Here is a 13,245-nt window from a genome sequence, read left to right as displayed (position 1 = left end):
GGCCCCTAATAGAACAGTCCTACTCTTGTCCATAAAATGGACAAGAGTAGAACATGATTTATTTTTTTGCTGGACTGCATCTTTTGTGGCCCCATTGAAGTAAATGTGGTGCAAAAAATGTATGTCAGTTTTTTGGTGCGAAATACACAAAATAACTGGTGCATTTTCAATTGTGTATTCGTTGCAGTTTTCAAAAACGCCTTGCTGAATTTTTTAAAAAAAAATTGGATTTAATTTGTGACGAAGCGCGTTATAAATCAGTTATTTCAGACAGGTGACAGGCATTCACCTTCACTTATTTGGTCAGTTACGGGTCAGAAACTGACCAAATAACTAAAGAGTGAACTCAGCCTTACCGGTCAATGTTAGCGTCAGGTATAATGTACTTAACCGTGCAGTGGCCCAAGATTCTACTCTAGAGTGAAAGAGCTCTCTCTCCTTTTACACCGTCGTCAGCTGATTCCACATAGATTTGTACAGAACCTGTTCTGTTACACGCTGTAGTGGGCCCATGACCAAGTGGACAGGGTGTCAGCAATAAGTTCGTGTTGACGTCACAGTTTATTTTTTTACCTTCTTCTGAACCATCACAAGAACAACCCCCAAATATGGATCCTAGTGGAATTACTTATGTAGAAAACAAGGTGTAAAACCAAATACATGAGAAAAAAAAATAGAGCGCTATTTGACGCCAATTACAGAATCAAGGTGTTATAGAATTACATATGCATAAAACAATGTGGACACCCCAATAGCACAGCCAAGTATTAACCAGGAGGGACACTGTTCAATTTGCCCCTGCACTATCCTTATGCTCTCCCTAAAGTCAGGCATGGGATTCAGACAGTTCTCTCCAGTTCACTGGAGATGTTCACTTCCATTGCTTTGCGCGCCGCTGATAGTATAGCTCTTTAGTTGTGTGTGTAGTGTATATATGGTGTATTTATGTATGTATACCATGTACAGTCGTGGCCAAATGTTTTGAGAATGACACAAATATTAGTTTTCACAAAGTTTGCTGCTAAACTGCTTTTAGATCTTTGTTTCAGTTGTTTCTGTGATGTAGTGAAATATAATTACACGCACTTCATACGTTTCAAAGGCTTTTATCGACAATTACATGACATTTATGCAAAGAGTCAGTATTTGCAGTGTTGGCCCTTCTTTTTCAGGACCTCTGCAATCCGACTGGGCATGCTCTCAATCATCTTCTGGGCCAATTCCTGACTGATAGCAACCCATTCTTTCATAATCATTTCTTGGAGTTTGTCAGAATTAGTGGGTTTTTGTTTGTCTACCCGCCTCTTGAGGATTGACCACAAGTTCTCAATGGGATTAAGATCTGGGGAGTTTCCAGGCCATGGACCCAAAATGTCAACATTTTGGTCCCCGAGCCACTTAGTTATCACTTTTGCCTTTTGGCACGGTGCTCCATCGTGCTGGAAAATGCATTGTTCTTCACCAAACTGTTGTTGGATTGTTGGAAGAAGTTGCTGTTGGAGGGTGTTTTGGTACCATTCTTTATTCATGGCTGTGTTTTTGGGCAAAACTGTGAGTGAGCCCACTCCCTTGGATGAGAAGCAACGCCACACATGAATGGTCTCAGGATGCTTTACTGTTGGCATGACACAGGACTGATGGTAGCGCTCACCTTTTCTTCTCCGGACAAGCCTTTTTCCTGATGCCCCAAACAATCGGAAAGAGGCTTCATTGGAGAATATGACTTTGCCCCAGTCCTCAGCAGTCCATTCACCATATTTTCTGCAGAAGATTAATCTGTCCCTGATGTTTTTTTGGGAGAGAAGTGGCTTCTTTGCTGCCCTTCTTGACACCAGGCCATCTTCCAAAATATCTTCGCCTCACTGTGCGTGCAGATGCGCTCACACCTGCCTACTGCCATTCCTGAGCAAGCTCTGCACTGGTGGCACTCCGATCCCGCAGCTGAATCCTCTTTAGGAGACGATCCTGGAGCTTGCTGGACTTTCTTGGATGCCCTGAAGCCTTCTTAACAAGAATTGAACCTCTTTCCTTAAAGTTCTTGATGATCCTATAAATTGTTGATTGAGGTGCAATCTTAGTAGCCACAATATCCTTGCCTGTAAAGCCATTTTTATGCAACGCAATGATGTCTGCACGCGTTTCTTTGCAGGTCACCATGATTAACATTGGAAGAACAATTATTTCAAGCATCACCCTCCTTTTAACAGGTCAAGTCTGCCATTTTAACCCAATCAGCCTGACATAATGATCTCCAGCCTTGTGCTTGTCAACATTCTCACCTGAGTTAACAAGACGATTACTGAAATTATCTCAGCAGGTCCTTTAATGACAGCAATAAAATGCAGTGGAAAGTTTTTATGGGGATTAAGTTAATTTTCATGGCAAAGAAGGACTATGCAATTCATCTGATCACTCTTCATAACATTCTGGAGTATATGCAAGTTGCTATTATAAAAACTTAAGCAGCAACTTTTCCAATTTCCAATATTTATTGTAATTCTCAAAACTTTTGGCCACGGCTGTATATGGTGTACTTATGTGAATGTGTGTTGCATATACACTCACCTAAAGAATTATTAGGAACACCTGTTCTATTTCTCATTAATGCGATTATCTAGTCAACCAATCACATGGCAGTTGCTTCAATGCATGTAGGGTTGTGGTCCTGGTCAAGACAATCTCCTAAACTCCAAACTGAATGTCAGAATGGGAAAGAAAGGTGGGCTACAACAGCAGAAGACCCCACCGGGTACCACTCATCTCCACTACAAATAGGAAAAAGAGGCTACAATTTGCACGAGCTCACCAAAATTGGACTGTTGAAGACTGGAAAAATGTTGCCTGGTCTGATGAGTCTCGATTTCTGTTGAGACATTCAAATGGTAGAGTCCGAATTTGGCGTAAACAGATGAGAACATGTATCCATCATGCCTTGTTACCACTGTGCAGGCTGGTGGTGGTGGTGTAATGGTGTGGGGGATGTTTTCTGGGCACATTTTAGGCCCCTTAGTGCCAATTGGCCATCGTTTAAATGTCACGGGCTACCTGAGCATTGTTTCTGACCATGTCCATCCCTTCATGACCACCATGTACCCATCCTCTGATGGCTACTTCCAACAGGATAATGCACCATGTCACAAAGCTTGAATCATTTCAAATTGGTTTCTTGAACATGACAATGAGTTCACTGTACTAAAAGGGCCCTCACAGTCACCAGATCTCAACCCAATAGAGCATCTTTGGGATGTGGTGGAACGGGAGCTTCGTGCCCTGGATGTGCATCCCTCAAATCTCCATCAACTGCAAGATGCTATCCTATCAATATGGGCCAACATTTCTAAAGAATGCTATCAGCACCTTGTTGAATCTATGCCACGTAGAATTAAGGCAGTTCTGAAGGCAAAAGGGGGTCCAACACCGTATTAGTATGGTGTTCCTAATAATTCTTTAGGTGAGTGTATATGGTGTATGTATATGTATACATGTGTTGTGATGCCGCGTATCTGCTGTTGAGTAGGAAACCTGTTAAAAATGTTAATCCAACCCCTGCCTATAGTGTGGATAAAGTCTCCCTATTATCTCCCTACACTGTCCCTGTGCTGTAGCTGAATAAATTGTTTCCTAATCACTGTCCCTAGCGCCTGTCACATCTCTCCCTGCACTAAGTTCAGTGGAAAATGTCGGAGACCTGACAGCAGGAGACTTTTTATTGGGCTGTGCCATCTGCTTATTGACTGTCTGCACGGCATTATGGGTGATCCCTCATTCCCGAGCTTCTTTAACTTTGTAACGTGCAGCAGCCATTTTAGAAAAAATCCCATTCGTTACTACGAAACGCGAGGAAATTTGGATTCGTGGCAAATCAAATTTTTTCCACTTTGTCAGCTTGGATTCGCTCAATGCTAATTATTTGTATTTTATGTTGGTATTATTTTACGGGTTTTTTATTTTTGTTTTTTCATTTTTATGGTTTTCTTATTTTTGATTTTAGTTTCTGATTTTGACTTCCAAAGTGTCATTCAGAAGCCTGACCGTAAACTGTACCCTTGCAATTCAAAGCAAGTCATAAACATTAACCACCATAAAGAAGCAGGCGACAGAAGAGCTTCCTGTTTCCCCCTAGATGAATATTAGACCACAACAAATTTTTAGAACCCGGTGATACAGACGCCTTCCTAAAATAGTTTTTTTTTCAGAAGTTCATAGCAACTTCTTGATTCTCTAACTCACCTTGGGCACTTCTTTGTATAAATGTGTCATTTCCCCACAGTTGTGGCATATATCACCATAGATAACATGCCGTGTCTATATATACTCAAAAAAGAAAAAAAGTACAAACCCTACAACTGAAGGGAAGTAAACGAGAGATGAACTGACCGGTGATGTTGGTCAGTCCACAGGATCATCTCCACAATTCAGAAATAAGTCTTTTGTAAATTCCAGGGTTAGTTTCTTTCTCATGAATTTATGTGAAAATGATTTGTACATAGCCTAAGGGCAGAACTTATCATTACCCCTCTCTGTACAATCTGACAACAGAAGTACTGATTGGATGGTGTTACACTGTGTTAGAACACTCTCCCTACTGATAACACTCCAATGCTCCTTTATTCAGTCAGGAGATCATAGATAGACGGTTGAGGGATCACAACCCCCTAAATTACATGGTACTAAGGTGGTAGGCAGTGGCCACATTGATCATTACATTAGTTTGAACATTTGGCAAGTGCAGAGGTTACAGTCACTCTTGGAGGTAAGATATGAAGAGCTCAATATAATATTTGGGGGCCTTGTTACAGATTTTACATTGGGGCAGAGAAGCTTCACGTGACTTTTCTAGGCAACATTGTAATGTAAGAGAATAAAAGGGATACATGTGACTGTTGTGCTTCACGACGCCCCCATATACATTTGTACCAGATTTTCTGCTGGTTTTGTCTACCTGCCTCAATAAACACAATGGCCTCATGTACTTGACAGAGCCGAATTATGCTCCATAGGGTGCCCTGTGTGGGTGCAGCACTCTGCTATATTAGGTGCCCTGTGTGGGTGAAGAACTCCTCATTTTTTTATGTATCCAACAGAAAACACGGCCAGGGATGAGCAAATTGATTCTAAACAAATTCTAAACAAACCTTAATTTTTTTCAAAAACTTCAAGGTGACTCTGAAACCTTTGGTGATTTGATTTGGGTAAATTTTGGAGAGAGAGGAGGGAAAAATGAATAACATGTTTTGGTTTGTTTTTTAAAGTGATAAACGAGAGAAGACCATAGAAGACCTCAGAGTGTCATACACAAATTTTCAGGACAATTGGAGCACTTAAGATTTGGGTAGAGCCGATTAACACCCGGAACAAATTGATAAACTGATTCATCTGAATAAACCCCGAATAGAATTTTGAGAAATTCTATAATTTCAGGGGAAAAAAGGGCTCTGAGGCACATGGAAGAAAAGTAGGGCTCCATCCATGTGCGATTCTCCAAAAAATGGGTCTGTACAATATGCATATGATACGAGAATGTTCTTGAGCCCATTTCATACTGAAAGTTGTAGCGACCTTTGACATTCACCCCCCAAAAATGGAGGTCGTTAATTTTATTTGTAGTGAAAAAAAATTCCAAAAGTAAATTCTGATTGTACATTGCTAGATATTTAAAAATACAACATTTTTTTTAGCAAATGGTAAATCTGTATATCCACCAATGACTCTCTACAGTAGAAATTCTGTAGAAACGGATGCCTTTAGGCAGAGCCATCACCACTGAGCAGGGAGGAGTTGACAATCTGTGTAATCACTTTCCAAGCAGTTATAAGAGAAGACTGTAGTGTAAAGAATGTTGACTTAGAAGAAATACTGTCACGGACCAGAAATGATTCTTTCTCTTTTACTCCTGATTTCTAAAGGTAGGAACTTTACAGCCACAGCATCATGAACACATTCTTGTTCTGAATTTATAATTTACAACCAGGAAATTGAACTATTGTGATTCCTATTTGCAATTTTTGTCCTTTTTTATTGCTATTTTTATTTTTATTTTTTTAGCAAAACAGTTTGCATTTTTTTTTTTTTTGGGTGGGATGGGGACGGGTAGGAAAACTATAAATTGTGATGTAGATTTGGTGATATACAATTCTGCAAAGATAGATATATTGGTTTTATATGTAGCTACGATATGTATGTCCTTTTTGTAATGTAAAATATACAAATAATAATAATAAAAAATAATTTCATTTTGCATACTGTCTTAGATACATTGATGATTCATTCCAACCTATTTTGATTGCATTTGTGTAAATTTAAAGGGCTTGTCTCACCTTAGACTACATATTGTTAGGATATGCCCCCAATGTCTGATAGGTCCACCTCTGGGACCTGCACCTATCTTTATAAGGGAGCCTGCAAAGTGAAGGAGGGCGTACTGCGCATGCATGGCCTCCTTGCATTGCTAATTCCATCAGCCCCATAGAAGTGAATGGAGCAGTGGCTGGGCTTCCCATTAATTTCAATGGGAGTGGCAAAAATAACCAAGCTCGCAGCTTGGCTATTTTTGACGCCTCCATGGAAATTAATGAGGTTGGCTGCGCATGTGCGGAGTACGCATCTTTGATATACAGGCTCCCTTCTAAAGATAGTTGTGGGTCCCACACCTATCAGACATTGGGGGCATATCCTAGCGATATGTCCCCAATGTTTGAGGTGAGACAATCCCTTTAAGATTTGTAAGATTTTTTTTATTTCTTTTTTGTTTTTTTTGTAGTATCGTAAAAAATCTGGGGCTACAAATTATAATCGAACCCAACATACATTAAATAATTTTATGTTTCTACCTACAGTACTAGTTTTATATATTTTATATCTGTATTGTGAACCTTGAACCAGAAACTTAACTCTACATTTGAGTTTTTGCCAAAAACATGCACAACAAGAGCTGTCATGGGCTTCCAAATTTCCTTCCAAAATCCATTAGCAGAACATGCGGCCTGAAAAAGGTCCGACCAATTCGTCTTATAGATAGGATGGTTCAGATAGACAATTTCAGCTTATTACATTGACTAAGATCAAGATTATCAGAAATAATTTTTAATTTCAAAAAGTTGATTTGTTTTTATAGCTGTACTACTACAGTTGTCTTTGATTTTTGGAAGGTTATGAGTTTTTTGTACTGTAATATTCAAGTCATGGATAGAATACCTCACAGACAAACAACAATTGCTAAAATAATCGAAAAACCTTACAAAAAGTCATTAATATCCTATATTAAATCTGATAATCAAAAAGTGCTAACTCCAATAACCCGGAGCAAGTAGATGAGAGGCATTGTATTATATTCTGCTATCAAACAATCCTTTGGTACTGTAATATTTGTTTTACAGACTGTAGGTTACACAGATGCTACAGATGTTTTTTTTCTTCTTTTACAATATCGCTATATAGGACCCTGATATAAAACACAAAAATCCATAAATAAGAACAGACCTGAGACATACTGATAACATGCTGAGGAATTCAACACTGGCTGACCACTACCCCACCAAATAAGCTGATCGCAGGGATCCCAATAGCCCTATTCCCCGTGAATGTACAATTTTTGAAATTTCAATCTAACAAAAACATTGTCCAAAATAAACAACCCCTCTGCAAAAAAAAAGAGAACATTTGATCAAAGTTTCCTGGGTGTGTCCCTGATTTATTTTTTTGAAGTAGTTGTACAAGTTATTGTTTTTCTTATCATTTCACAGTAGAATTATATGATTGGTAATTTTTTTTTTATCTGTGCATAACTATTTCGGCCATGCCACCTTTTGGCTAAATTGTTTCAATATGAAAGGGAAGTTAAAGATATGATTCCACATCTTCAGTATTGAGAGCATCACACGAATGCTTGATCCTTTTAGATGTATCATATTTTAGATAAATAGAGAAGAGAACATTTCTCAAATTTTGATCCAAGGCCCAATCCCAGTCAGTCAATTCGATTTGGGTCAGAATAAGTTTGAACCATATCACAAGATCACCCCGATGCAAAAGGTCTGTTATGCTCTTTATCTTTATTCTCCAGAAATGAAAGAAAAAAAATCTCTTTCTTTCAAACCTGGATTTTTTATTTTTATTTGTGTCAATTCTAAAATTTTACAAACCGGATTCCCAAAAAGTTGGGACACTATACAAATCGTGAATAAAAACTGAATGCAATGATGTGGAGGTGCCAACTTCTAATATTTTATTCAGAATAGAACATAAATCACGGAACAAAAGTTTAAACTGAGAAAATGCACCATTTTAAGGGAAAAATATGTTGAATCAGAATTTCATGGTGTCAACATATCCCAAAAAAGTTGGGACAAGGGCATTTTCACCACTGTGTGGCATCTCCCCTTCTTCTTACAACACTCAACAGACGTCTGGGGACCGAGGAGACCAGTTTCTCAAGTTTAGAAATAGGAATGCTCTCCCATTCTTGTCTAATACAGGCCTCTAACTGTTCCATCGTCTTGGGCCTTCTTTGTTGTACCTTCCTCTTTATGATGCGCCAAATGTTCTCTATAGGTGAAAGATCTGGACTGCAGACCGGCCATTTCAGTACCCGGATCCTTCTCCTACGCAGCCATGATGTTGTGATTGATGCAGAATGTGGTCTGGCATTATCTTGTTGAAATGCAGGGTCTTCCCTGAAAGAGATGACGTCTGGATGGGAGCAGATGTTGTTCTAGAACCTGAATATATTTTTCTGCATTGATGGTGCCTTTCCAGACATGCAAGCTGCCCATGCCACACGCACTCATGCCACCCCATACCATCAGAGATGCAGGCTTCTGAACTGAGCGTTGATAACAACTTGGGTTGTCCTTGTCCTTTTTGGTCCGGATGACATGGCGTCCCAGATTTCCAAAAAGAACTTCGAATCGTGACTCGTCTGACCACAGAACAGTCTTCCATTTTGCCACACTCCATCTTAAATGATCCCCGGCCCAGTGAAAACGCCTGAGCTTGTGGATCTTGCTTAGAAATGGCTTCTTCTTTGCACTGTAGAGTTTCAGCTGGCAACGGCGGATGGCACGGTGGATTGTGTTCACTGACAATGGTTTCTGGAAGTATTCCTGAGCCCATTCTGTGATTTCCTTTACAGTAGCATTCCTGTTTGTAGTGCAGTGTCGTTTAAGGGCCCTGAGATCACGGGCATCCAGTATGGTTTTACGGCCTTGACCCTTACGCACAGAGATTGTTCCAGATTCTCTGAATCTTCGGATGATGTTATGCACAGTTGATGATGATAGATGCAAAGTCTTTGCAATTTTTCGCTGGGTAACACCTTTCTGATATTGCTCCACTATCTTTCTGCGCAACATTGTGGGAATTGGTGATCCTCTACCCATCTTGGCTTCTGAGAGACACTGCCACTCTGAGAAGCTCTTTTTATACCCAATCATGTTGCCAATTAACCTAATTAGTGTTAATTGGTCTTCCAGCTCTTCGTTATGCTCAAATTTACTTTTTCCAGCCTCTTATTGCTACTTGTCCCAACTTTTTGGGGATTTGTTGACACCGTGAAAATTTGAATCAACGTATTTTTCCTTTAAAATGATACATTTACTCGGATTAAACGTTTGATCTGTCATCTACGTTCTATTACAAATAAAATATTGACATTTGCCATCTCCACATCATTGCATTCAGTTTTTATTCACAATTTGTCTAGTGTCCCAACTTTTTTGGAATCCGGTTTGTACAATTGATTCACTCATCTCTATAGATTACTTGTAATTTTGTCTTTTATACACCTCATTTCGGACATTTATTGTATCCTAATAAAGTCTTCCATGCTTCATGTTAGGTTCATGAGGTAGCTGTTGATTATCCAGATTAACTAGGAATGAGCGAATCTATTCAAAATAAATTGGATTTGTCCCAAATATCACAAATTCTTCTTCTTACAAATGAATCCAAAGTTTTGGCAATTTGTTTTGGATCGATTGCACAAAATGGTGCCCGCCATTTTACTTTTAAAATTCAGTACACTAGCGAGGGAAACAGAGCAGGGAAAATGAAGACAGAGAATCACTTGACTCTGATTGCCCACAATGCTTTTCAGTTAGGATGACATTCAGTAGGGAGGATATTGGCTGGTCTATCAGGCTCTATGCCAGCTGTGAAGCACAGATGCCATTGTGAGATCAGCTACTGATGTGGTAGGATGTGTCTGCCATGCCCCTAAAAGACATCAATTAGACACCCAGGCCAGCCATTTTAGGGTCTTGCATGAAGAGTGTAGGGATTATGAAGAATATATATTTGTTGAATTACTAGGAACAGTAGAAAGTCAGATTTTATCAGTAGGGACAGAACAGAGGCAGCTAGTATATCGTGTGTCTTACACTCAGGGCTGGAGCTGTTCACAATGACATGTGTCGCACTGCACAAAGATTATTTGAGACAGTACTCTTTTTATTTTTTTCAGAGCATGAACCCTTTTGTCCAAAAACCTGTTGCAAAGTTTCTCTAGTTTTAGCTCTATTTATAGACAGATTGCCCAGCATCACCTATGGCATATATTTCACTGCACACATTAAGCAATTGCATCTTATTTTCCCCAAAAACATTTTGCAAGTTACCAAATTAATCTTATTTTATTGTATCAATAGCAGTGTATAATGTGGTCGCAGCCAGGGGAAGTTCAATTGAACCTGTATTTTAAAAAAAAGTTTAAATTTTTCTATCGTTGCGCAATTGTAATGTGAATTCAAAAGATTTGAGAATGAATAAGCTTACGCAGGCTAAGTGAATAAATACACTCACCTAAAGAATTACTAGGAACACTATACTAATACGGTGTTGGACCCCCTTTTGCCTTCAGAACTGCCTGAATTCTACGTGGCATTGATTCAACAAGGTGCTGATAGCATTCTTTAGAAATGTTGGCCCATATTGATAGGATAGCATCTTGCAGTTGATGGAGATTTGAGGGATGCACATCCAGGGCACGAAGCTCCCGTTCCACCACATCCCAAAGATGCTCTATTGGGTTGAGATCTGGTGACTGTGGGGCCATTTTAGTACAGTGAACTCATTGTCATGTTCAAGAAACCAATTTGAAATGATTCGAGCTTTGTGACATGGTGCATTATCCTGCTGGAAGTAGCCATCAGAGGATGGGTACATGGTGGTCATGAAGGGATGGACATGGTCAGAAACAATGCTCAGGTAGCCCGTGGCATTTAAACGATGGCCAATTGGCACTAAGGGGCCTAAAGTGTGCCCAGAAAACATCCCCCACACCATTACACCACCACCACCAGCCTGCACAGTGGTAACAAGGCATGATGGATACATGTTCTCATTTTGTTTACGCCAAATTCGGACTCTACCATTTGAATGTCCCAACAGAAATCGAGACTCATCAGACCAGGCAACATTTTTCCAGTCTTCAACAGTCCAATTTTGGTGAGCTAGTGCAAATTGTAGCCTCTTTTTCCTATTTGTAGTGGAGATGAGTGGTACCCGGTGGGGTCTTCTGCTGTTGTAGCCCATCCGCCTCAAGGTTGTGCATGTTGTGGCTTCACAAATGCTTTGCTGCATACCTCGGTTGTAACGAGTGGTTATTTCAGTCAACGTTGCTCTTCTATCAGCTTGAATCAGTCGGCCCATTCTCCTCTGACCTCAAGCATCAACAAGGCATTTTCGCCCACAGGACTGCCGCATACTGGATGTTTTTCCCTTTTCACACCATTCTTTGTAAACCCTAGAAATGGTTGTGCGTGAAAATCCCAGTAACTGAGCAGATTGTGAAATACTCAGACCGGCCCGTCTGGCACCAACAACCATGCCACGCTCAAAATTGCTTAAATCACCTTTCTTTCCCATTCTGACATTCAGTTTGGAGTTCAGGAGATTGTCTTGACCAGGACCACAACCCTACATGCATTGAAGCAACTGCCATGTGATTGGTTGACTAGATAATCGCATTAATGAGAAATAAAACAGGTGTTCCTAATAATTCTTTAGGTGAGTGTATATGTTCTAAGTGTGATTAAATATAAGATAACAGACAAATCACATAAACATCTTTAGCCTAAATATGCAATATGGAGTAGGGCTCCTGTCATCCATGCTATAACACATGGCACATTATAACATATGAATGATATCCCAGGGTGTAAAAATAGATAGGGCAGATCAATACTTACATCCTAACTAGGATGAAGTTCCAAGTGGAGTCCACCCTCCAGTGTGCATCACGCATGTCTCTGAGATGACTCAGGAATGTAGCCTTATCAGCACAATGGGGATGGGTACTACATTACAAGGAATTACAAAGAATATCCTTACACAGAATACTTAAAGTAATATAAAAGAGACAAAATTAAAGGGGAAAGAACCAATCAGTACTTAAAAATACCCTTACAATACAGCAATTAAGCACATTTTAGTTCATCACTACCAATGTATAAGGTGGTCGCGGCCAGGGGATGACTAATTTCACCAGTATTTGGTACTAAAAAAACCTGTTACTCTTTTATAAGTTTCTAAGTGCATCAATAGCAGTGCATCGTTTGGTCACAGCCAGGAGGCATCAAACCTCATCTGTTTCAGTTTCCCAAAAACGTATTTGGAGCACAATAGAATCGATTCAGACCCAAACCAAATTTTTGGACTGAAATTCGCTCATCTCTAGTCTTAACCCATAGTTATTCTGACCAGTCTATGTGATATGTCTAACAGATTATTTTATGAACCCAGTGAGTTGCCCCAAAACTGCTAGTGCATTGGGATGCAAATTGTAATTTCTGATATGTGCCACATTATGAAGCCACCTTGGTTGGCATAGCATAAAATATTGTAATTTGCAGATCTTCAGATTATTGAATATCTTTTGCAGTGACTGCTACTCCGATGGTTCTGTATCAGTCTACGGATGTCTTATATGTTGAGGAAAGGACCACAGCAGAAGTCTCCTGTGGGTCCAGTGAACCATTAGAGGCTGGAACTCTGTTATCCTGGTATCGAAGAAGTTGGACAACTGGTGGAAACCTTTCATTAGTCAAATCCTGTGCTATGGATAGTGACAAGAACAAATATGTCTGTAATAATGGCCGTTATAGGGCTACACTGCAGATACATAATACAGAGACCAAAGACTCAGGAGTTTACTTGTGTACCTACAATTATCATAATACCTTTACCATCACTGGAAACGGAACCACCCTCATTGTCGGAGGTAAGATCCACCATATGGATTTATATTCT

The sequence above is a fragment of the Bufo gargarizans genome, chromosome 11 (genome assembly GCF_014858855.1).
Source record: "Bufo gargarizans isolate SCDJY-AF-19 chromosome 11, ASM1485885v1, whole genome shotgun sequence".
In the NCBI taxonomy this organism is placed as follows: Eukaryota; Metazoa; Chordata; class Amphibia; order Anura; family Bufonidae; genus Bufo; species Bufo gargarizans.
This window is presented reverse-complemented; position numbering follows the sequence as displayed.